Source organism: Mustela erminea, chromosome 1 (genome assembly GCF_009829155.1).
Source record: "Mustela erminea isolate mMusErm1 chromosome 1, mMusErm1.Pri, whole genome shotgun sequence".
Classification (NCBI taxonomy): Eukaryota; Metazoa; Chordata; class Mammalia; order Carnivora; family Mustelidae; genus Mustela; species Mustela erminea.
Window position 1 is genome coordinate 96,865,746 of NC_045614.1, and position 21,715 is coordinate 96,887,460.

The 21,715-nt window shown below is 48.9% G+C and overlaps 1 protein-coding gene across 6 annotated transcripts in view; it reads right to left on the minus strand.

Annotated features, from left to right (window-relative positions):
- NMNAT3 (nicotinamide nucleotide adenylyltransferase 3) overlaps nt 1-21,367 on the minus strand; it is a 124,945-nt gene extending 103,578 nt beyond the window's left edge. For 2 of the 6 annotated variants that reach the window (XM_032334673.1, XM_032334658.1), the window contains exon 1: nt 20,256-21,081. The gene's annotated coding sequence lies outside the window, so the exon portion shown is untranslated. The other 4 variants (XM_032334697.1, XM_032334667.1, XM_032334649.1 and 1 more) reach the window with 4 other exon arrangements.
- Nucleotides 21,368-21,715: the final 348 nt, after the last annotated feature.

The window sequence follows — 21,715 nt, forward strand, 5'->3', positions numbered from 1 at the left end:
TGCGTCTACTAAGTCCTATTTTGGCAGCACATTTACTGTGCCTGTTACTACACTGTCTTTCAGAGTTATCTTTAATCTTTGCAAACACTGTGTGGAGAAGTGATATCATTTTGTTTGTTTCTGACCCGGACACTGAAGCTTGGGGCTCTGAAGCTCAGGGCTTGGTCTGAGATGCAGCGCTGGGACACACAGAACAAGGATCAGGTCCTGTCTGATCACAAAGACCAGGTCATTTACTCCCCACTGTCTCTGAAGTAGCAGAAACCTGGGGGGGGGCGGGGGGCTCCGACTGCCCTTCCATGCCAGCCCCAGGCTCTTTGGTATTCAAGATGGGCTTGTTCACTTTTGCAGGAAACAATAGATGTAATCAGCATATTAACCATCCTTTAGACATCAATCATGAATTCTTCCCTCCAGAGTAAATTGCTCTCCTTCTTTCTGTGTCTCTCAAGATCCCTGCTTGAGCCGGGAGAGGTAAGAGCAGATTAAAGTGCAGGTGCTCTTCCCTCCAAGCCAAAGGCAAGGGGCTTCCCCTCCAAGGTGAGGGCAGGGGTGAGGGGGCAATCACAGGGCATGCGCGTGCACAGTGGGGAGTGTGCGGTGGCTGTGGGGGCAGAGGTGCCACACAGGAGCATGTGCTATAGAGGGTGTTGTGGGGGCTTCTGTAGTGGGGGTCCGCCATGGGGAGGAGGGGTCTTTGGTGAGTCTTGGGGAGAGGTGCTGTGGATGTCGGGGAGAGGCTGTACTGCATGATGGGTAAATTATGTTGTGGGGGGATATTTTGGGGGGGTTATGCTGTGGGGGTATGTGGTGGGATGGGCCACTAGAGTCTGCTGTGGGCCTCTACCGTGAGGGTGTAATCTGGGGACAATGTTGTGGAGCCGTGTCCTGGGTGCACTGTGGTGTATGGTGCAGGTGTGCTGAGGGTAGGGGGACCCCGCAGATCCCTGGTTAGTGGAGCACCCTGGAGAGCCCACTCCCAGGCCCCAGAAGGTTGCCCTTGCCACTGCACCTGCCTGATCCCCATGATGGGGGATCAGCACCCCACCTTCCCCCCAGCCACATCTGAGCTCAGGATATCCAGCGAGACCCTGGGGCAGCAAGTTCATCAATGCTGGTGACTGGGGAAGCCAGGGAAGTCCCCTCTCTTCCTCCCTCACTAGTACCAACCTTTCTGTGGGAAGGACTAGGCCAGGCGGTTTGCAGATCACATGGCACATAGCCGCTGCATGGCCCCTCCCAGGGATAGGCAATGCTAAGGCAATGCTCCTAGGGACCCTCCAGGCCACAGCACAGGTGAAGGAAGTGCCCTCTTCCTTCTCCTCTTACACCTGGCCTGGCACAAGTGAGCTACAATCCCTTCCCAGCTCATTGGCATCTCTTAAGGACCCTGTCCTTTCCTCTTGGCTCACCCCTCTCATCCTGCAGCCTGTCTGTCTTCCGCAGGAGCCTCCTTGGCAAGACCCGAGTGGCAATGGCTGGAGAGCTCAGGCATGTGGGTGGCATGCCTATTTGTTCTTCTGAAGGTCTATGTCCGTTTCCCCCCAGTCCTTAATATGAAAGATTTTCCAACGTACTGCAAAGTTGAGAGAATTTTAAATGAACACCTGGATACCCCCCACCTAGATTTCACCATGAATGTTTTATTACGCCTGCTCGATCACGTATCTACCCCTCTACCCATTCATCAATCCACCGTATTTTTTTTTTTTTTTTTGGTGCCTTTCAAGTAAGATACAGGCATCAAAAGCAGACAGTAGCTCCCTTCTCCCTAAACACTTCGGCATGCATATCGTTAGCTGGAGTTCATTATTTGCTTGGTGTTCTTTTTGTTTTCTGAGCATATAATCCAATGCACACATCTGGAGGGTAAACATTCAACAAGTTTTGACAAATGCATGTACCCATTTAACTTTGAGCCTTATGAAGACACACAACATCCTGTCACCCTAGAAAGCCCTCCTCGCCTGTCCCTTCCCACTCAATCTCCCCGTCCCTCTTCCCCCAACCAACCCCAATTCTGAATTTTTCCACCACAGATTAGTTCTGCTTGTTTTCGGACTCTAAATATAAATGGAATCATACAGTGTCTAGTGTCTAGTCTCATTGGGCTTTGGCTCAGCCTCATGTCCGAGATTCACCCCGGTTGCCGTGTCCCACAGAAGTTTTGTTCCTTCTTCTTGCTGAGTAGTAATCCATTCTTGGACTATACCAGAGTTTATGTATTTTCCTACTGATTGATTCTTTTCTTAAAGGTAAAGTGATCATCTCATAGAGGTTCCTGTGTCGTGAAGTCCCTCACACTTGTATTCTGACCTTTTTCTGCCACGGCCAGAAGATCAGGTGTGCTCAGGGATAGCCCACGCCTGACCGATGAGAGAGGATGAAGGACAGAAATAACATATTCCATCACCTTTGTGAAAAACGTAAAACTGTAAAAAGTACAGTTCTAGAACAGAGACTCCCAGAGTGTGACGGGATGTAAGAGGGGTGCAGGCAAGAACCTGATAACATATTTACCAGTGTGTCCCCCATCTGGCCTGTGAAACTAGTTTTCCTATGTGAAGGGGATATAGAGTTTGCTTTTTATTTTTTTTAAAATAAAGATTTATTTATTTTAGAGAGAGGGAGAGGGAGGGGGAGAGTGCACAAGCAGGGCGAGTGGCAGAGGGAGAGAGAGAGAATCCTCAAGCAGAGTCCCAGCAGCATGTGGAGCCTGATCCCAGGACCTTGAGATCATGACCCGAGTGGAAACCAAGAGCTGGGGGCTCAACTGACTGACACCCAGGCACCCCTAAAGTTTGCTTTTTAAATGAATGTACTATCATGACAAAGCTTCATTTAAAGCAATATTACATATACAGGGAGTTACAATATGGAACAAACTATGGCCCACATATGCAGATGCCTGAAGTAGGGGAACAGTCTCAAGAACAGTGTAGTCAATCCTGGGTACACATCTCCTGGGAGTTTTAAAAACACTCAAACCGGGGTCCCACCTCCTACATCTCCCATCTAATTGGCCAAGCTGTATCCAGGCATTGGTAAGTTTAAAAAGGTCCGCAGACAACATGCACGTGCAGCTGGTATGGAAAAGAATGGTTTGGAAAGCAGTAGGTCTCCAACTGTGTTCTCTGGGCTGGCAACAGCAACATCACCAGGGCACCCAGACCTACTGAGTCAGAAACTGGGACTGGGGCCCAGCAGTCTGGGGCCTCACAAGCCCTCCTGGTGGGTATGATACAGCTCAAGTTTTGAACCACAGCTCAACGGGCAGGGGGGATAAGCCCTAAAAGCAGCCCTCACCTGTGTCCCGAGAGCAACGTCTATGCCATCATGGTACTAAATCCAGCCAAGTTTTGCCAGCTCTGCCTGATGTAGCCCCCAGGAAGCCCTTCTCCTCCGCAGGACAGACTCGGTGCATGGGGTGGGAGTGGAGGGGAGGCCAGGTGGTGAGTAGCTGTTGACCAATTACCAAGGTGATGACATCCTAGGGTCCACTGTATCTTAACCTCAATTAATCCATAAGCCAGTTAATCAGCCCCCAGAAAATCCAGTGTTGACTATAATTTTATTTTCACCATGATTTTTGATTATCACTGACCTCCTTCCACTCCATTACCCTTGTTAATTGAGAATTGACTATGCAGTTAAAATGAATGTTTCCTCCACTAACAGAGCTGTACTGAATTCATCTCAAAGTCCCTCGAAGCTCAAAAAATGCGATGAGTCCACAGATGTATTGATCTGATACAATTCATTTCACCAAGAATTTATGAAATTACCACTCAGAGGTCACCTGTTAAGTGTTCGTATGTCCAAAGGCTTACAGAAAAGAAATCGAGTTTTTGTTGAAGAGTAACATTGTTGTTAGAGAGCCAGACCAGAACTTGGCCAAGATTGGCCCAGGGGTTAGAAGTGAGGTCTGTATTAAAAGATGCCTGATATAGTTCTACAGATTTGGCAAAATCCTTGGAAATACAGCGAAGATAAGGTGAAAACAGACACTCCAGGGGCTGTTCCTCTTTACCGGCTGGCTATTTCGATAAGGAAAAAATAAAAAGAAAGAGGAGGCTAACAGGAGATCCGGGAGCCTGATTATCTCTTCTAACGCTAAGTCTGAAAAATGAACTTTCGTGTAAAACCCAGAAGATTACAGAATTTGCCCAAGAAAATGTGCTAGGGAATCGGCAGTGACAATGGAATTCCTATTAAGCAGTATGTACCAGGAGGAGATGTTTGACGAAACACCACAGTCCCTTTCTGTATGATAACACAGTGAAGGAATAATGCCACTTTGAAGAAAAAATCATCCTGCCTGTGGAAGGCCAGTCGCACACCACAGGGAGTCCTTCAGTGATGGTGCATTAAAGACTTGGCTTGCTGTCTTAGTTCCTTGACTGGGGACTGACTATAAACAGCTCCACAAAAGCAACTGCGCAACTGGGAGGCCAGAACCAGGTCCCACACAGGACTTCCTCTCCAAGCCGGCTCCTCCTCTGATGACTGTCCCCAGCAGGCCCCATCACATCCCTCCACCTCTGCCCCCCAGCTTGTCCCTACCACAGTGGTCATCCATCTGTGGGTCTCCAGAGTGTAGAGCTGTGTCTCATTTAGCTGAAGACTGAGTACATCCTAAGGGCTCTGTGAATGATTTTTATTAAAAAGCCTAACTTTTTATACAAAATTACCACATACTGAGAAGTGGAGGAAACAGCATAATGAACTGCCACACAGAGGTCCCCAAATGGTCCTTAACACATTTCCATGTTTACTTCATCTTTTTTCCCTGGAAGCATATTAAAGTACATTATAGAAACCATGACATTTCACCTCTAAAATACTTCAAAACTAAAAGAAATTTTCTAAAAATAGGAGAGTTTCTTATTTATCCATCATACCATGATCACTCCTGACAAAACTAATAATTAACAAAAATTGTCAATATCATCTAATACCAGTCCGAATGTCAATGTATGCCTTCTGAGGAAAAGAAAAGATGGACGCGGACGTGGTGATCCTGAGGGACACAGCGGAGGTGAAGCCCCCCCAGAGCCCAGGAAGCAAATGCACGCCACCCCTGTTCCACCCAGGGCCTCCACCACTCCAGGAGCTGCAGGAGGGCGTGGAAGGCATTCCCTTGAGTGGGGCCTCCTTCCAGAGACCCTGGGGACCTTGTTCCCTTGGGTCTCCTCATCCAAACACAGCACTCCCATGCTCTGTCCAGTCAGCCTGCGGGTGGGCCATCTCTCTTTTCCCACTCAGTGACCAATTCTGCCCAGGAGGCTGGATCTGGAATCCACAGAACCTAGCCTGTAGTCCCAGCTCTGTCACTGACAAGCTCTTTGACCTTGAGCAAGTGGCCTAAGCATACTATGAGAAGTAAGACCTGCCTCACAGAGAGCTGCCATGAAGACGGAATGAGACGGCTGTTAGGCTGTCAGAGAGCTCCTAGCACACGGCCTGGGCTGTAACAAGCTCACCCAAGTTCACCTCCGATGTTGTGGCAGTAATTATCTTTAAGACCATGGGGCAGCCAAAAAGGCATTAGGGTGCTGGAGTGTCTGGCCAAGAGAGACCCACATCTGGCCAGTTCTCTGAGGCAGGGCGCCACCTAGCGGAAGAGGTCGTAGGCTCAGCCCTTTCCTGAGCTCCCTTTCCTCAGCTCCTGCTCCCTCAACATAGGACTGTGCTGCTAGATGACATGCAGATGAACTGGGGGTGGAAGCCTGTGGACCATCAGAGCCGAAGGGTCTCTGTCAGAGGGCCTCTGGTCACCTACCTGAGCCATCTGGGGTCTCATACTGACCTCCTAATGGCCCTGAACTTTCCCTCAGAGGCACCAACCTTGGTTCTTCAAAGACACCTGCCATCAGCTACTCCTCTTTTCTCTCTGTATTGATGACCACCACTGTCCAGACCCACCAGCCCACCAGCACCATCAACATGACTGGTTTTTGTTTGTTTGTTTTTCTTTTTAAGACTTTATTTAGTCATTTGACAGAGAAAGACACAGCGAGAGAGAGAATGCAAGCAGGGGGAGAGGGAGAAGCAGGCTCCCTCCTCAGGAAGCCCCATGCAGTACTTGATCCCAGGACCCTGGGATCATGACCTGAGCCAAAGGCAGACGCTTAACTACTGAGCCACCCAAGTGCCTCTCGATATGACTGTTTATCAAGCATCTGCTATGTTCCGGGAGCTTCGTTGGGAAATTTTCAAACATTATCTTCCTGACGCCATGCTGCCATTTTTGGAGGCAGGCATGACTATTTGTCTTTCTGTTGCTGGTATAACAAACTACTCCAAACTTAGTGGCTTAACACAACACACACTGTATTATTTTCCAGTTCCAGAGGTCAAAAGTCCAAAAGGGGTCTTGTTAATTAAAATCAACGTGTCAGCAGGGCCACACTACTTTCTGGAGCTCCAGGGGAGAATTTACTTCTTACCTTTTCCAGCTGTCAGAGGCTGTCAAATGTTCCTCAAGTCATTCCCCCTTCCCTCCTCCAAGCCAGGCATGGCTGGCCCAGTCCTTCTCACACTGCATCAGTCTAACTCACTCTCCTGTCTTCCACTTTTTAAAAAAAATTTTATTTATGTGAGGGTGAGAGAGAGAGAGAGAGAGATCATGAGCAGGGGGCGGGGAGGTTAGAGGGAGAAGCAGACTCCCCGCTAAGCAGGGAGCCCAGTGCAGTTCCTAGGACCCTGGGTTCATAACCTGAGCTGAAGGCAGATGCGCAACTGACTGAGCTACCCAGGGATCCTGCCTTCTGCTTTCACTTATAAGAATGTTTGCGACTACATCAACCCTATGTGGATAATCCAAAATAACTGTAAGGTCAGTTGATTAGCAACCTTAATTTCATCTGCAACCCAAATTCTACCATGCCTTGTAACCTAACATATTCACAGGTTCCAGAGTTTTCTGGAAGGCCATTATTCTATCCATCATCACAGGTGAAGAGACTGAAGCTCAGAGAGGTAATGGGGCTTACTCAAGGTCACACAGATAGTAAGGGATACTAGACTCAGGAGTGAGATTATGGGGACTCCAATCTAGCTCTGCTCTTTCTACTTCGCTGTGTGACCTTGGGCAAGTCATTTAACCCCTCTGGCCAGTTTCCTTAGCTATAAACTGAAAAGTCTATCTACATGCTAAGATTTCTTCTAGCAGCCATCCATGACCACCAGAGGATATTCCCCTTATAATGTACATGGATCATAAAGTTAAGGACCCCTTAAAACCCTCACATGGTCTGTCCACAATGACCAAAACTCAAGTACTGACCATGAGAGGAAGAGATGCCAACTTGGTCATGGCATGGACATCCTTCTCTCCCCTGAATGGAATCTTCCAAGGCTGTGGTCCTAGGAACCATGGAGACATGGACTTAGGGGCACCTTACTGACTAGCACCAACCCACCCTACTATCACCCCATGCAAACCGTCAGTCAACTTGTGTTTTCCTCCCAATTCCCAGCTTAGAGGGGAATAAAGACTAAGGTTTCTTTGTACAATGAAAAGAAACACTCAGGAAATCAAATAGCAAACATACAGGGGATGTTTACATACAGGACTGTTTGTTAAAGTTTCCCAAACCAAGGCAGAAAAAAAAGCTCCTTTTTCTTTTTGTTTTCTTTTGTTTGGTTTTGAAGATTTATTTATTTATTTGAGAGAGAGAGAGAGAGAGAGTCTGTGTGTGTGTGTGTGTGTGTGTATGCAAGCATGTGTCAGCACATGCACACACGTGCACATTCAAGAGCAGGGGAAGGGGCAGAGGGAAAGAGAGAATCTCAAGCAGACTTCCTGCTGAGCTTGGAGCCCAACTCAGGGCTCGATCCCAGCACACTGAGATCATGACCTGAGGCAAAATCAAGAGTCAGGAGATCAACCCAAATGCAATTTTTATTACAGAAATTTTCAAACATACACAGAAGTAGAGAGATTGGCACAATAAATCTTTTCTTGACTCCTGGACATCACCTCCAATTCAGGTATTCTTTACAAGCTGAAATTAGAATTCTGAATCATCATCTGCAGTAGGCAGCTCCACACACTAGTCCTGTATCCCTCTGTTATGAAAGCTGCTCTACCCCTCCTCCTTATGATTCTGGACAATCAATCGGGATGTTCAGAAAAGTAACTTCCTGGCAAAGTGACTAGTACAGAAGACAAATGGACAAATCAGAGCCCATCTGCAATATGGACACCGGAGAAAAGAGTGACTTCTTCTGAAATCAGGAGCTATAACCTCCACAAAAACCTGGAGTTGCCATCATCCCTACCTTAGAGAATGAAGCCAACACAGTAGTAGAAGAGTTGAAAGAGAGAGAGAGTATGGGGCGCCCAGAAGAATCAATCAGTTAAGCACGTGACTCTTAGTTTTGGTTCAGGTTGTAATCTCAGGGCTTGAGCTCTATGTCAGGCTCTACGCTCAGCGAGGAGTCTGCTTAAAACTCTGTCTCCTGGGGCACCTGGGTGGCTCAGTGGGTTGAGCCTCTGCCTTCGGCTAGGGTCATGGTCCCAGGGTCCTGGGATCGAGCCCCGCATCCGGCTCTCTGCTAAGTGGGAAGCCTGTTTCCTCCTCTCTCTCTACCTGCCTCTCTGCCTACTTGTGATCTCTGTCTGTCAAATAAGTAAATAAAATTAAAATTAAAAAACACACACACACACACACACACCACTCTGTCTCCCTGAGACAGAGGAGGACAGAAGACAGAAGAGAGAAGAGACAGAGTTCCCACCCCCTGCTCATAGTCTCTCTCTCTCTCAAATAAATAAAGAAATCTTTAAAAAAGAGAGAGAGAAAGAGAGGGTGAGATTCTTAGTGCCATCAACAGAGCATCTGGATCCAGCTGTGCCTAATACCCTGAAACTTTTCTATTATACCATATTCCCAGTGTTGCTCAACCTGGTTTGAATGAAGTTTCTATGCCTTACAACAGAAATAATCCTGAGCATACACCATCCCAGAGAGCTTTCTTGAAAGCAACAAGCACAACTGTCAATCTTTCTTGTGGAAGCTCAAGGCTGGCCCTCTTAATTAAAAAAAAAAAAAAAAAAAAACAATGTGTATTCCTCAAGGAATACATTTCCTAACAAACACAGAAAAAGTATGTGACTTTAGAATATTTCCTCAATAAAGGAAGAATTTTATTTTGCTTGATTTTTGGGGGACAGCAACCCATCGACGCTGTCTTAGTACTGTACAGCTACCACCCACACCTTCCCCTAAAGACCTCTGATGTTGCTACTTTTGGATAAGACAAGCTGTCAGAGAGCAGTTCTGGGCCAACCAGGGGCACTTGCACAAAAACTGGGCACACAAGACCAGGCAGGACAGGGTAGGACCCGATTCCAGTTTTGGCGACAGGCTGAAGTGGCAACTCAAATTAGGAGATGTGGCCACAAATGAAATCAGAGGAAGGGGAACCCGGGGCACCCAGAAACCTATCCTCAGTCAGCTCTGCCTGCTCCTCTTTTCTCCTCCCTCCTCAGTACAGGCCTCCTTCCTACGCTGTGGACACGGAGCTCCCTGTGCTCCAATGCCACAGTCCATGACCTCTGGGTCGCCATGGTCCAGTGAGAGGAGGCAGGGGAAATGCCATGATGGGATGAGAGGTGAGGTATATGGGAAGAGGGGGCCTGTACTTGGCTACAGCTCTTGAGGAGGGCTTCCAGTGTCTTCTCTCCCATGAAAGACAACATCTAAACGTATTCACTGCAGTAGGGTTGGCAACAGCCTGCTGCCCACCCAGAGAGAACTAATGAAGTAATGAAGTAATGAAGAGAGGGGCTGAGACAGAGGAGAGGGGAGAGGGGGTGAGAGAGAAGAAAGGGGGGGGGGAGAGGGAGGGGAGAGAAAAGAAGGGAGAGAGAGGAGGGGGGAGAGGGGAGAAAGAGAGAGGAAGGGGGGTGGAGGGGGAGAGACGGGGGGTGGGTAAAGGGAGAGGAGGAGGAAAGAGAGAGGAGGTGGAGAGAGAGAGAGACAGGAACGGGGAGAAGAGAGAGAGGAAGGGGGTAGAGGGAGAGAGATGGGGGGGGAGGGAAGGAGAGAGAATAAGAGGACCCTCCAGTACTGATAAGGAAATCTCTCCCAGATATATTGTTAAGCAAAAGGAAAAAAAAAAAAAAAAAGCAAAGCACAGAACAGAAATATACAAATACCTGTAAACTCTGGAAGAATGTAAAGAAACCGAACAGTGGTTGTCTATGAGGAGGCATGATGAGAAAGAACATTTTCACAGTATACATTTATACTTACTTTTTCTTAACTTCCCAATCATGTAAATATGTCACCTCCTCAAAAGAAAATTTTTTTTGAATTTTATTTTTCAGCGTTCCAAAATTCACTGTTTATGTACCACACCCAGTGCTCCTTGTAATATGTGCCCTCCTTAATACCCACCACCAGGCTCACCCCACCCCCCACCTCCCTCCCTCCAAAACCCTCAGTTTGTTTCTCAGAGTCCACAGTCTCTCATGGTTTATCTCCCCCTCCAAATTGTTTTTAAAACAAAACAGAAAGCTGGGACTTTCCAGGTAGTTCTCAAAGGACTAGTTAGGCATATGTGAGGACTATGACTGAATTTGCTTTCAGCATAGACACAATGTGACACAGTTTCCATCCAGAGGTGGGCCTATGTTCCATCCCCGGAAGCTGGGCAGGATGGTAAACAGGAGATTTCTGAGGTTGGCCCCTGTGGACACCTACTCTTAGAACCCAGGATGCGTGACAGTGTGTCCTGGCCACGAGGTCTTAAGATGGCTCCAGCCCCTGGCTACCATTTAACTGTCACTGAACGAGGGACGCGGGGTGAGACTTCCCGAGCTGAGTCCAGTCAACCCCTGGAACTCTGAAAGATGCTCAGTAAATGACTGCTTTCTTTTAAGCCCTGAAGATTTGAGGAGTAGCTCTTAGTTTGTGCCCTTGCCTTACACTTCATTTTCCAAGATGGTATTTTCCTGACAAACTTTCAACAGTTTATCTCTGACCCCCAGGGAGGTAGCAGAAACAACCTGAGAGGGGCACATAGTTGGCTGGCCGCATGAGAACAGGAATCCTCTAGAACAAGTAAAAGATGTTGACCCTGCGTGCCTATGGGAACCACAAGAGGTCCCATTCAGCAGGCTACCAGATACAAAGGTCTGGCAGAGAGGGGGTGTATGGAGATGGGGATGCAGGGGGCATCTATGTAAAAGTGAGAGTTAAAAACCAGGGTCATGGATGAAATCATCCAGGAGGAGTGTACAAGCAAGAGGAGGCCAAGGGAAGAACTCTTGGGGCCTCCCCCCGCCCCCACCCCATCAAATGCCAGCAGAGGAAAGGCAGCAGGGAGAGAAATCAAGGCAGCAGCAATCAGGCAGGAAGGAGGAAAATCCAAGAAAGAAGGGTTCAAGAGCAGAGCATGGTCAGAGCCATCCCAGGTTGTACAGAAGAAACATGCAAGGCCCAGGAGACTTGGCAATATGGAGGTCACTGGTAACCTACAGCAAAGTAGCCCTCCTAAAGTGGGAGAGGAAGAAGTTAACATTTCAATGCACAGGACACCAAACAGCAAATAATCTGGAGCTCTCTGCTTTATCTTCTGAGAAACACTAAAGGAAAAAGGGAAGAAAGGAAAAACATCAAATGCACGTGGTGGAAGAAAAAAAGGACAGGACACAAACACTGACAGATGGAACAACCACCATCTACATGCAGAGACATGAATATAAAGGCACAAGGTGAGCCAACCAACTGCCTCCTCTTGCATTCATCTTTTTTTTTTTTTTTTTGGTAGAGAGGCTAGGAAAGATTCCTTTGCTAACAGTTCACAGCAATGGCGAGGATGAGTAAAAAGATGTGCAAGGCAAGGAGAGCAGGCCGGCTCTGCCCAGTGAGCCAGTCCTGACAAGGGCCATGGCTGCAGGGGCGCCTCGCCGAGGGGAAGCAGGAGGTCAGACCAGAGTAATGTCTGCCACACAGGACACGGGGACGGGGCATTCACACCAGCAACTCACCATCTCATTCTTTGCAGAATAATGCATGCGGAACCGCGGCTGGAAGGCAAATGGCCACATTTCTCTAAAACACTGGGATCTTGAATCTTTTCTACACAAATTCTAAAAAGCCCATAACTCAAAGGGTTTAGCCACTCAACTCTACTGGGCTCATTACATGAGCAATTTTACATCATGTCCTGGAGTAAGGCCCTCATTTATGGTGACAAACATACCGATAGACTTGGTAATAATAAGTACACAGAAAATGTTTCTAGAATCTGCATTACCCTCCCCCAGATTTCTGCCCCTATTCCTCCTTCATGCATAGAAAACAAAAAACAAGCATAAAAAATGGACTGAGACCCACAAAACTATAGAGTGAATTAAGTTGAAATGTCAACACACCCATTTGGTGCGCCTCAACAGTGAATAGGTATTTTGATGAAGAGCTTAGTAAATCTTTAATTGGAGATGGAGTGTTTCTACATAAAGGCGATGACTAGAAAACATTTATCAGAGAGCCTAAAGCCATAACTATAGAAATGTTCTCCCATCCTTTGGTATTAGTGTCAGTACGGTGAATACTGTATTAATATTAAAACATGGCACTGGAGATATAATCGTGGGTTGACAAATGAGTTTAAATGTTATCTCCCAATGAGTTTTTCTTTTAACATCATCTTAATGTACTTGAGAAATAACAGAAAAAAGTCAAGGTACATCAGAGGTGGAAACATTGCTATGATAAAGATCAATCTCACTACACACTCAGGCCCTCTTCCAGAGTGATGAGTCTCAAACTGCACAGCTGTGAACACAGCTGTGAACACTGTCCTGCTGCTTAGGTCACATATTAATACTCTATCCCAGTTCAGGGAAAATGTGGCAGTATTTTTCTTAAAGATGTCAGTTTTTCAGAAACTTCTGGGGTTGGTTACTATTTAACGCAGTCTTCAATTTAATATAAAAGGGTCTCTGATTCAGCACATAATTGTGAATTTGGTTATTTTCAGTTTAGCACATTGATAACGTTCATGGTGCTTGGGGAAGAATGTCACAGCGGACGCTGTCAGTGCTGTGCTGGGAGCATTCAGGCCTCACTGTTTTTGTTGTTGTTGTTAATTTGCTCTTTTAAGATTTTACTCATTTATTTGAGAGAGAGAGCACGTGCCCATGAGCCGCAAGGTGGGGCAGAAGGACAAGGAGACTCCCTGGCTGAGTGCCGAGCTCGAGCACAGGGTCTTGGGGTCATGACCTGAGCTGAAGGCAGATACTTAACCAACTGAGCCACCCAAGCACCCCTAGGCCTCACAATTTCAAGGCAAGCCAGCTTGACTTCCACGTGCTCGGCGGTCTCCCTTAGCCCTGATGCTTCACCGGGGAAATGGAAGCTACCAGAAAGCCCAGAGAATTAACTCCACGTAAAAAGCAATGCTCAACCAGTGATGGACAGCAATGGTGGCTGTATATTCAGCCCCTACTCCCCATGAGAGGCTAACTCTGGGATGGGTGCTCTACACTGGCTGCCAGAGTTTAAGCTCTAGTGGTCCACACTGCTGCCCCGCTCAAACGATGTGCTTGTCTGGCTTGTTTCCCTATTTTCTGCTAGTGCTTCATGGAATCTCCTCCCAGGTAAATCACCAGACTCAAACTCTTGTCTCAAATAAAAACCCCTGTTATGATGTCCCAGTGTATGAGAACTGCTGCCTTAGGACACATCACTGGTCATGCACTAGCTCCTTGCCAGTGTCAGGTAGAGAGGACACATGGGTTTAGGGCCAACCCAGGGACAGCTGGTATTAAGAATACAAAACCCAGTCCCAGAGGTACTGGAGGACAGAGGCCTGAACAGGACAGCAGGGCTGCCCCAGACAACTACTGACTTAGGAAGTGTGTGTTTGTGTGTGTGTGTGTGTGTGTGTGTGTGTTGAGGGCAGAGGATGCTGAAGCTTTACCAACAAGGGTCTCAAAGACTGTAAACCCAAATCCCCTGTCCCCACACTCCCAGTGAGGCAGAAGGATGAGGGAGGCTAGAGGTAGAGCGGAAGGGCAGAAGCTGCAAGGCAGGGAGGAGCTGTAGACTTTTCCACCTGAATGACCCCCTACCCCCACCCATGCCGCCCCCTGGTGTCTGATTCTCTGAGCCAGAATGAGCACATCTGCTGGCCACTCAGCTTGTGGACGCAGAGCATGTCCTTTGCCCAGAGACACGGAGGCAGGGAGCCAACCCCAGCGTTAGAAATTATTGATTGACAAATTTAATCAGGAGAAGGCCATAAATGTAGTGCCCTTAAACCTGCCAACAACGTAAAGGTCATTATTTAACTTGGCTTGTTTTAGGATTTTTTTTTTTAAACGGAGAGTCAAAATACAATATAGAAAGTTAGAAATGTGAAAAAAAAGTTATCCCTAGTTTCCCCGTTCTGGAGGAATTCTTGTTCCCTTTGAGTCATCTCTTGCTGACTATTTTCCTGAATCCGTACTTAACAGAGTAACATTCTGTTTGCTGAGCATGTAATGACTTCCCAAGCTACTAATCTCCATAGTTTTAAGTACTGCATAATATTCCATCAACCTAATTTTCTGGAGCTTGACTATAGTCTATGTTACATATTCAGGTCACTTGTAAGTTTTCACCATTATAAATAATGATGGATCTTTATACAGTGGCTTTTTTCACTTTTCAAATTATTTTTTAAAGACAGAATCCCAGAAGCCAACGGACTGGTAGCATTCCAGGGACCCCTGAAAACGACAGCCTTCCCACTTGAATCGTCCGCAGTCCTCTGATGACTCATAAAAATATAAAGTGGGTACAACACTGGCCTCCGTCTTCACACACACACACACACACACATGCACACACAGACAAGACTGATCAACAGCATTATAAAAATTACATAGAAGAGGACCAGATGGGAGAAATAAAAAGCAAGGCAGTCTTTGATACTAACCATAGGGTCTGTGCAATAAACACCTATTTCTGATCTTTCAAAATGAAAGTGGCTAATAATTTCAAGTTAGACTCCTCCACACTAATTCATGTAACAGGCATTCTGCCCTAATGACCACCTGCTCAGAGAGACTTCTAGTCTTTGAAAGCCTGCTCCTTACCTGGCCTGCTGTTACTCCCTTCCTGACACCGCCTTTCATGCTCTTCCACAGGCCACTTACTGGGCCCAAACCTGCGTTAGTCCCCTCACTTGTTTTCATCATTCTTTTCACTCCTCAATTGCAAAAGGCTTTCCAGCGAGCACACTGGCTGACAGCAGAGTTGCTGATGGCTGCCGCAAGGATGGAATTAGGTTGAACTGCACTGGTCAGCGCTGCTCCACACTCCCTCCTCTGTCAAACACTGACCGGGGGAAGGACCAGAATCAAGGCACTAAACCCTTTGTGTGTGCCTCCAACAATGTTCACTCTGCTCCTGCAAGTCACTGGGGGGAGTTGGAACTGCCTTGACAGTTCCCTCACATAGGAGGAAGCCAGGGAGGAGGGAAAGATGGGCGGGGTGGGGGGGAGCAGGAAGATTGGTTCTAATTTAAAACCATCTTAGGAGGTCGGGTGACTGATGGACGCATTTACTCCCCAGAACCTTTTTTCCTAAGTACCTACCACTTAACGTGTACTTCCAAGGGAAGTGAGTACCATTATCGTGCGTCAGCCTTATGGGAGGGAGATTTCCAGAGCCCCTCCTTTCCTCCATTGGCTCAGGGCCACATGGTGACAATCACATGAGAGCTGTGTCCTGAGAACCCAGCAGTCACATCCAACCCACCGAAATTGGCCTTCTCAATTTCTGCCCAGCAATGCTACTCTCCTTCCTTTGCTTCGGGGAAGATGGTAGCTCATCTCTTGTAATAGGGTCCACATTTGAGACTGGCGGGGGCGGGGGGGGGGGGGGGACGAAGACATATTTTGTCATCTGCTCTGGCCAAATAAAATAACTCTCTGGCAATATTCAGTCCTGAAGACAGAATGGTTCCTGGAGCTGTTTGGCTCATGTCTTATTTAAAACCCGTCTTTCTGTGTTATTTTCTTCTGGCTCTCATTGGAACTGCATGTGCTTGAAGGCAGGCATGGGGTCCCTCTGGAGGATTGTGCTGGGACAGTAGGCTCTGTAGGAGTCCGGGCCCTGTGGGCTAGCCCTGCCATAGGTGCCAGCAGCCAGGTAGCCCCGCCCTCCTGGACGAGAGCAGCCAGCTTGCACTCCTTTCCACCCAGATGGCAGGTCCCTAGCTCCAATGTGAGAAAATCTATGCTGGAACCTCACTCAGCCCGTGTGCACAGGGCTATCAGAGAAAGAGAAAACAGGCTTTCAGACGGAGCCAGTCACTCAGAAGGAAGCAAGCACCAGAGCCCACCCCCTAGATTTACCCTCAGTGACCAGACATCTATTGGCTGCCACTACCCGGCTGAGGATGGGAGCATCCAATGAGACAACTTCCAAAGAGGGCTCTGCAAACTTCGAAGGGTTAAGTAAACTGAACATTAGCATTCCTCTTCCCATTCCGAGGCTAAAGCACAACAACGTTTTAAAGTACGCATTCTTACAAGATGACCTTGGCAGTATAAACCACAGTTTACCAGAATTTATAGAAAAATGCCATCCACCGGTCTTCAAAGGTATATAAATAAATGAGTATGAGCCTCAACCAACATTTATGGACACACTCTACACGGATACTGAATAGGTTTCTGCAACCGTCCCACCTTTTCACATTCTCATGGCATGCCAGGCTCTCCTTCCTGACAGTTAAAACCTGACAGTTCATACCATGACAGCATGTGTGCTGAGGTGCTTAACTCCGCCTTTCTTAATAACCTGTCTCATGATGCCCGTGGGCCCCCTGAGGGCTGAGACGGTGTTGCTTTGACTCAGCCTTCTAATCCCCAGGACCCTGCCTGAAGAATTTAAAAGAGAAAGAAAGGAAAGGGAGATAGGCAGGGAGGCAGGGAGGACCAGGAGCCAGGCCCGGTGCTGGGGACCAGGAACGCTCAGTCCAAAAGCTGTGGAAGTTCTCACAGCCCAGCGAAGGGCAAGTCGGGGTCAGCTGGAGAAGGGCGTGCCTGGAAGCAGTGGCCACTGGGACTGTGGGAAGGCAAAACCAATTCAGAAAAGCTTCCCTGCAATAGGGCTGTGCCTCTGCAGCTGCTCCAGGAACTCCGGCTTTAGGGGCAGTTCTGGTCAGGGGCAGAGATGGCAGAGAGGCATGGAGATGCAGATCAGACCTACGAGGGAAAGGAGGCCAGCCCCAGAGATGGCACTCCTAGGGAGATAGAAGAGACAGCCCTCACTTCCAGAAGATGCCACTTTCACCCAAAAACCCATCACGGAGAAGCTTAGATTTGCCCAGACTCATACTAGTAATAGAACGAATGCCCTTCTATTCCTGCTTCCCAGATTGGGGCTGTGGGTCTGTGTGTAGGTGAGGGAGACAACAATGAGGGGGCCGTCAGCCCCCCGTGGCTGGTTAAACACCACTATGCCCAAGTGCGAGGCTGAACCAGTGGGGTAGCAGCCACCATCCTGTGGCCTGCCCTGCAAGATGGGATCCGTCTGTCTTCACCAGGGAACCGTGATAAACGAGCAAAGACAGACACTGGTCAGGACCAGCCACTTTATTTAAGAGCTTCGACAGCCCAAAGTGGTTTTACATAGAGGCACGGAAGATTTATCTCGATGATAAAATACCTGAACTTGAAAGGCACATAAATTATCATTTTGCAGGGTTTTTTCCTTTTAAGATTTCACATATTCAAGTGCTTTAAGTAATGAATGAAATGCACATAAAGTTGACTTAATTTCACAAGAGTTGTCTGGTTCCTGTCTCCAGAGAGTCTTTGCTTCCAGAAGGGGCTGAGTTCAAAAGCAACGCCACCCCTCTGTGTCTTCAGCCTTCTGTTTCCACATCACAGCGGAGATCATTTGGAGGGCTGATAAATACGGTAATAATAACAGCAACTATTATACTGCTGAGCACTCACCCCACCGGGAGTCTGAGCACCAGAACAGCACCTCCTACGAGGAGCATTCCCACCGTAAGTAATACTCCTCACAGCCCTGGGAGTTCACACTACTGAGAGAGGGCTTCATCTCTTCCCTTTCCACCTCAAGCTTCCTAATTAACTTCTTCTCCCCAGCACATCTCTTAACTAGGCAAGAGACCCTGCAGGAAAGCATCCCTGGTGGGAACTGAAAACTACCCCCTCAAACCAGAACAGCTGCCCTGAGCCAGCAAGGCCCCCAGGGCTGACCCTAAGGCCCCAATCAACCTGACCTTCACAGCCCACCTTCCTATACTCACTGACCTTTGTCCCACCTTTTCCTTACATAAGCCCGGAAGTCGTTTTGGCACTTCGTCCACAACCTTTAAGATGTCAGTCTGCTGGCTCCCTGGTCCTAACCTCACTGAAATAAATTCCTTTCCTGTTTCACCACCACTGGTCCCTCTGCCTTTGGATTTTGCCAGCAGTGAGGGCCGAACCTGTCTGTTTGGGATTCCCCCCGCCCCCAGAGCCAGGTACTCCTGTATCCCTGCACTCCAGCTACCAATGATTTCCAGATTCCAAATGCAAAAACTGGGCGTTTGAGAGTTTCTATGATGCATGTGAGGTCACACAAGTAATTCTGTCAGACTCCAAACCTGCAGGGATCACCACAACGCTGCAACATACATGAAAACACTTGGCCAGGAGCAAGTACTTGAAAACACCTGCTTTTCTGCCCATATTCATACTCCTTTCTTTTAATCAGCACACTTTAACACAGAAAAGTCTGCTTGTGGGTTTGTAAGCATCCATTCATCCAGGCACCATTCTTCTGGCCCCCATACTTTGCTGGATGCAGGATTAACCAGACTGCATTCCCCAGCACCCACACCAGCCTCAGGAAATCGCCATACCCCTCTGAAGGTTGGAGGCAGCACCTGGCAGGGGCAGCCCCTCACAGGAGACCCCACACGGAGCTGTGGGTTAGAGGTGAACAAGACAACTTTCGATCTTTTTCACCCTAGTCCTCACCCCCTCCCTTACCCCTTAGCTTTTGCTTCTAAGGCCAGTCTTCAAGACCTCCAACTCCTGCGGCTTCCGGGGGCCTTTTATCATGCAGAACATTCCTCTCTCTGGTGCCTGCAGAAGCTTTCCAGTAAAACCAGTGCCACAGATAACCCAGCTCCTCAGCTAATCACCCAGCACAGACCCTCAAAGCCACCCCCTCACACCCACCTCCCCCTGCCTGGTTTCACCAACTTTTACCCAAAATAAAGAATAAGAACAACAGCATCAGCAGTAGCAACTTCCTACATGTTAGGCATTGATGTATTTTAGGTGCACTAACTCATTAAATCCTGTAATAATCCTCTGACCTAGGCACTATTATTACTCCTATTTTCGTTCTTTAGGAGAAGAGGGAGAGACTACTTCTTCAGGGCCAACTATATGCCAGGCACTGGGAAGCGTGCACAGAGGATAAGTGACCTGCCCAGGGTCCATCACAGAGCTGGGAAGTAAGGAATAAAAATCTGGACCCAGGTCTGCAACAGCCTGGCCTACAGTCTCCCCCACCCACCCCCTGCCCTTCTCCATGGCAGGCACCGCCACGGTCTGCAAGGGAGAACAGAGTGGCTGCACAAAGACAGCCCTCTCTCCCTCTTTCTCCACACCCTTCTGTTAACATCTGTCCTGTTTTTATTACCACTACCCACAAACAGTGCCAGTCTCCTCTCTCAACTGTGTTCGCCCACTCTCTGGGCCTCCCAGCCAGTTGTCATGCAGCAAATCCTAAAGCTTACAGCAACCGTGTAAACAAAGCCAAAGAAGGAATTAGGAAATTTCAAGCCAATAAAATACACGAAGAGGCTGACAGGTGATCCCTGAAGTGCCAAACCGCCTCCTAAATCCCTGGGATTTCAAGATCTGGAGGTCCTCAGCTAGGGACCAGAGGGTACTGCCTCTGGGGAGCGTTTTCCCCAGCTGTTGGGGATGATGCCACCAATGAAAGTGAGCAAGTAACTGATGGAGAGGGAGCCTTAACGTTTTGGAGCCTTAGGAAACTGGCTGTAACAGGTGAGGCTTTGTGGGAAATGAGCACCTCAGGAGGGTGAGGCGGAGTAGGAGGGCACTCCCAGTAACACCAGAGTCAGAAGCCCACAGGCCGAAACTCCTGAGTCAGATTTCTCTCTGATCTCTCAGGGCCAGTCAGAAGTGCTACTTAAGTGTTTCCAGTACCCCATTTTAGAGACCGGGCGGTTGGAGACATCCTACTCACAAGGTAAGAGGACTCCAGGTGGGAAGTGAGTTTGCGCAGAGGCAGGCACTCTCTTTAGAGCCCAGATCAACGTCCTCCTCCAACCAGAAACCTGTTTTCACCTGTACTTCACTGGCTGACCCTGGAACACCGCTGAGTCCTGTAAATTCAACACCTCAATCTTCAATGGGAAGGCGCGTTCCTATTTTAGGGAGCGGAAAGTTCGGGAACTGGCTTCCCCCGAGCTCTCTGCAGCCAGGCACCACAGTCCTTCCTTTCCTCAAACAAGCCACCTTCTCTCCTAACAAAATGTGTTTGCTCTGTTGTCCTCCACTCTGGAACGGTGGGGCTCAGGCTGAAGTTGGCGCTCCCGTATCCTTCAGAGATGGCGGCCGCCGGTTAAACGCTCGCCCCGCGCCCGCACGCTCTTTCCGCAGTTCCACCGTTTACACTATGTCTATAGATGATCTCCCCGCTGTGGGTCTTTCCCCCTAGACTGTGAGCTCCAGCGTGGCGAGCACCACGTGAGCTCGCCCACCTCCGTATGCCCAGCATTTGGCCGAGTGGTAGGCACTTGGTGGCACGCGATGCGTATGTGGGGACACGTCTTTGTATCTGCACGCTGCCAGAGTGGGCCAAGTGGGTTCCGAACTCCTGTGTGCCGGCCTCGGGTCGGAGCCGAAGGCGTACTGGGGCTTAGGCTGACCCCGCTACGGGGAGAGCAGGAGGCGCAAGAGCCTGCAGGGGAGGCGTTCCGGCGTCCATCCTACCCAGGCCAGCTGCCGGGCTCCGCACCCCGCTGCCACCTGTCGCCCCCAGGTCTGGGCCGGCGCCCGCGAGGCTGAGGACGGGCTGGAGGCGCTTACCTGCGCGTCCGGGCTCCGCAGAGGCTCTCTTTCTGTGAGCCTCTGGGGACTGCGAGGGACTGGGGAATCCGCCGCACCGAACCCGGGCTCCAGGCCCGCGCGTAGCCCTGCTCCGTACGACCGCGCAGGACGGCGCCTGCTCCGGCCGAGGAAGGCCCTCTGCGGCCGGGCGGTCCCGGGACAAGGCCGCCCGGGGGCAAGGCCGCTCCGCCCCCACGCGCTAAGCGGGGCGGGCCCTACGGTGAACTTGACCCCGCGCTCCCCGGGAGCCCCGCTGTGGGCGGAGCCAGAGGAAAACTCCGCTCTGCGTCCCGCCCCCTCGCTGGGGACGGCCCCTAAGGTCGACCGGGCCCTGTGCTCCGCCTTTTCGAAGCCCCGCCTGCCTTCCCACCCTAGAACCCCACCTCTGCTCTCGCCCACTGTTTTTTTTGTGTTGTGTGCCTCTTGGCTTGTAATTTTCCTGTTTTGTATTCCGTTTTATTTCTTGTTTTTATTTCTCTACTTTAAAAGATAGAATTAAAAGATATATCAAAGTAATACATGAACACTGTTTACAAAATAAAGTCATCTAAATGTTCTTACAATGAGAGCAACAAGCCCTTCTCCCTTGCTCCC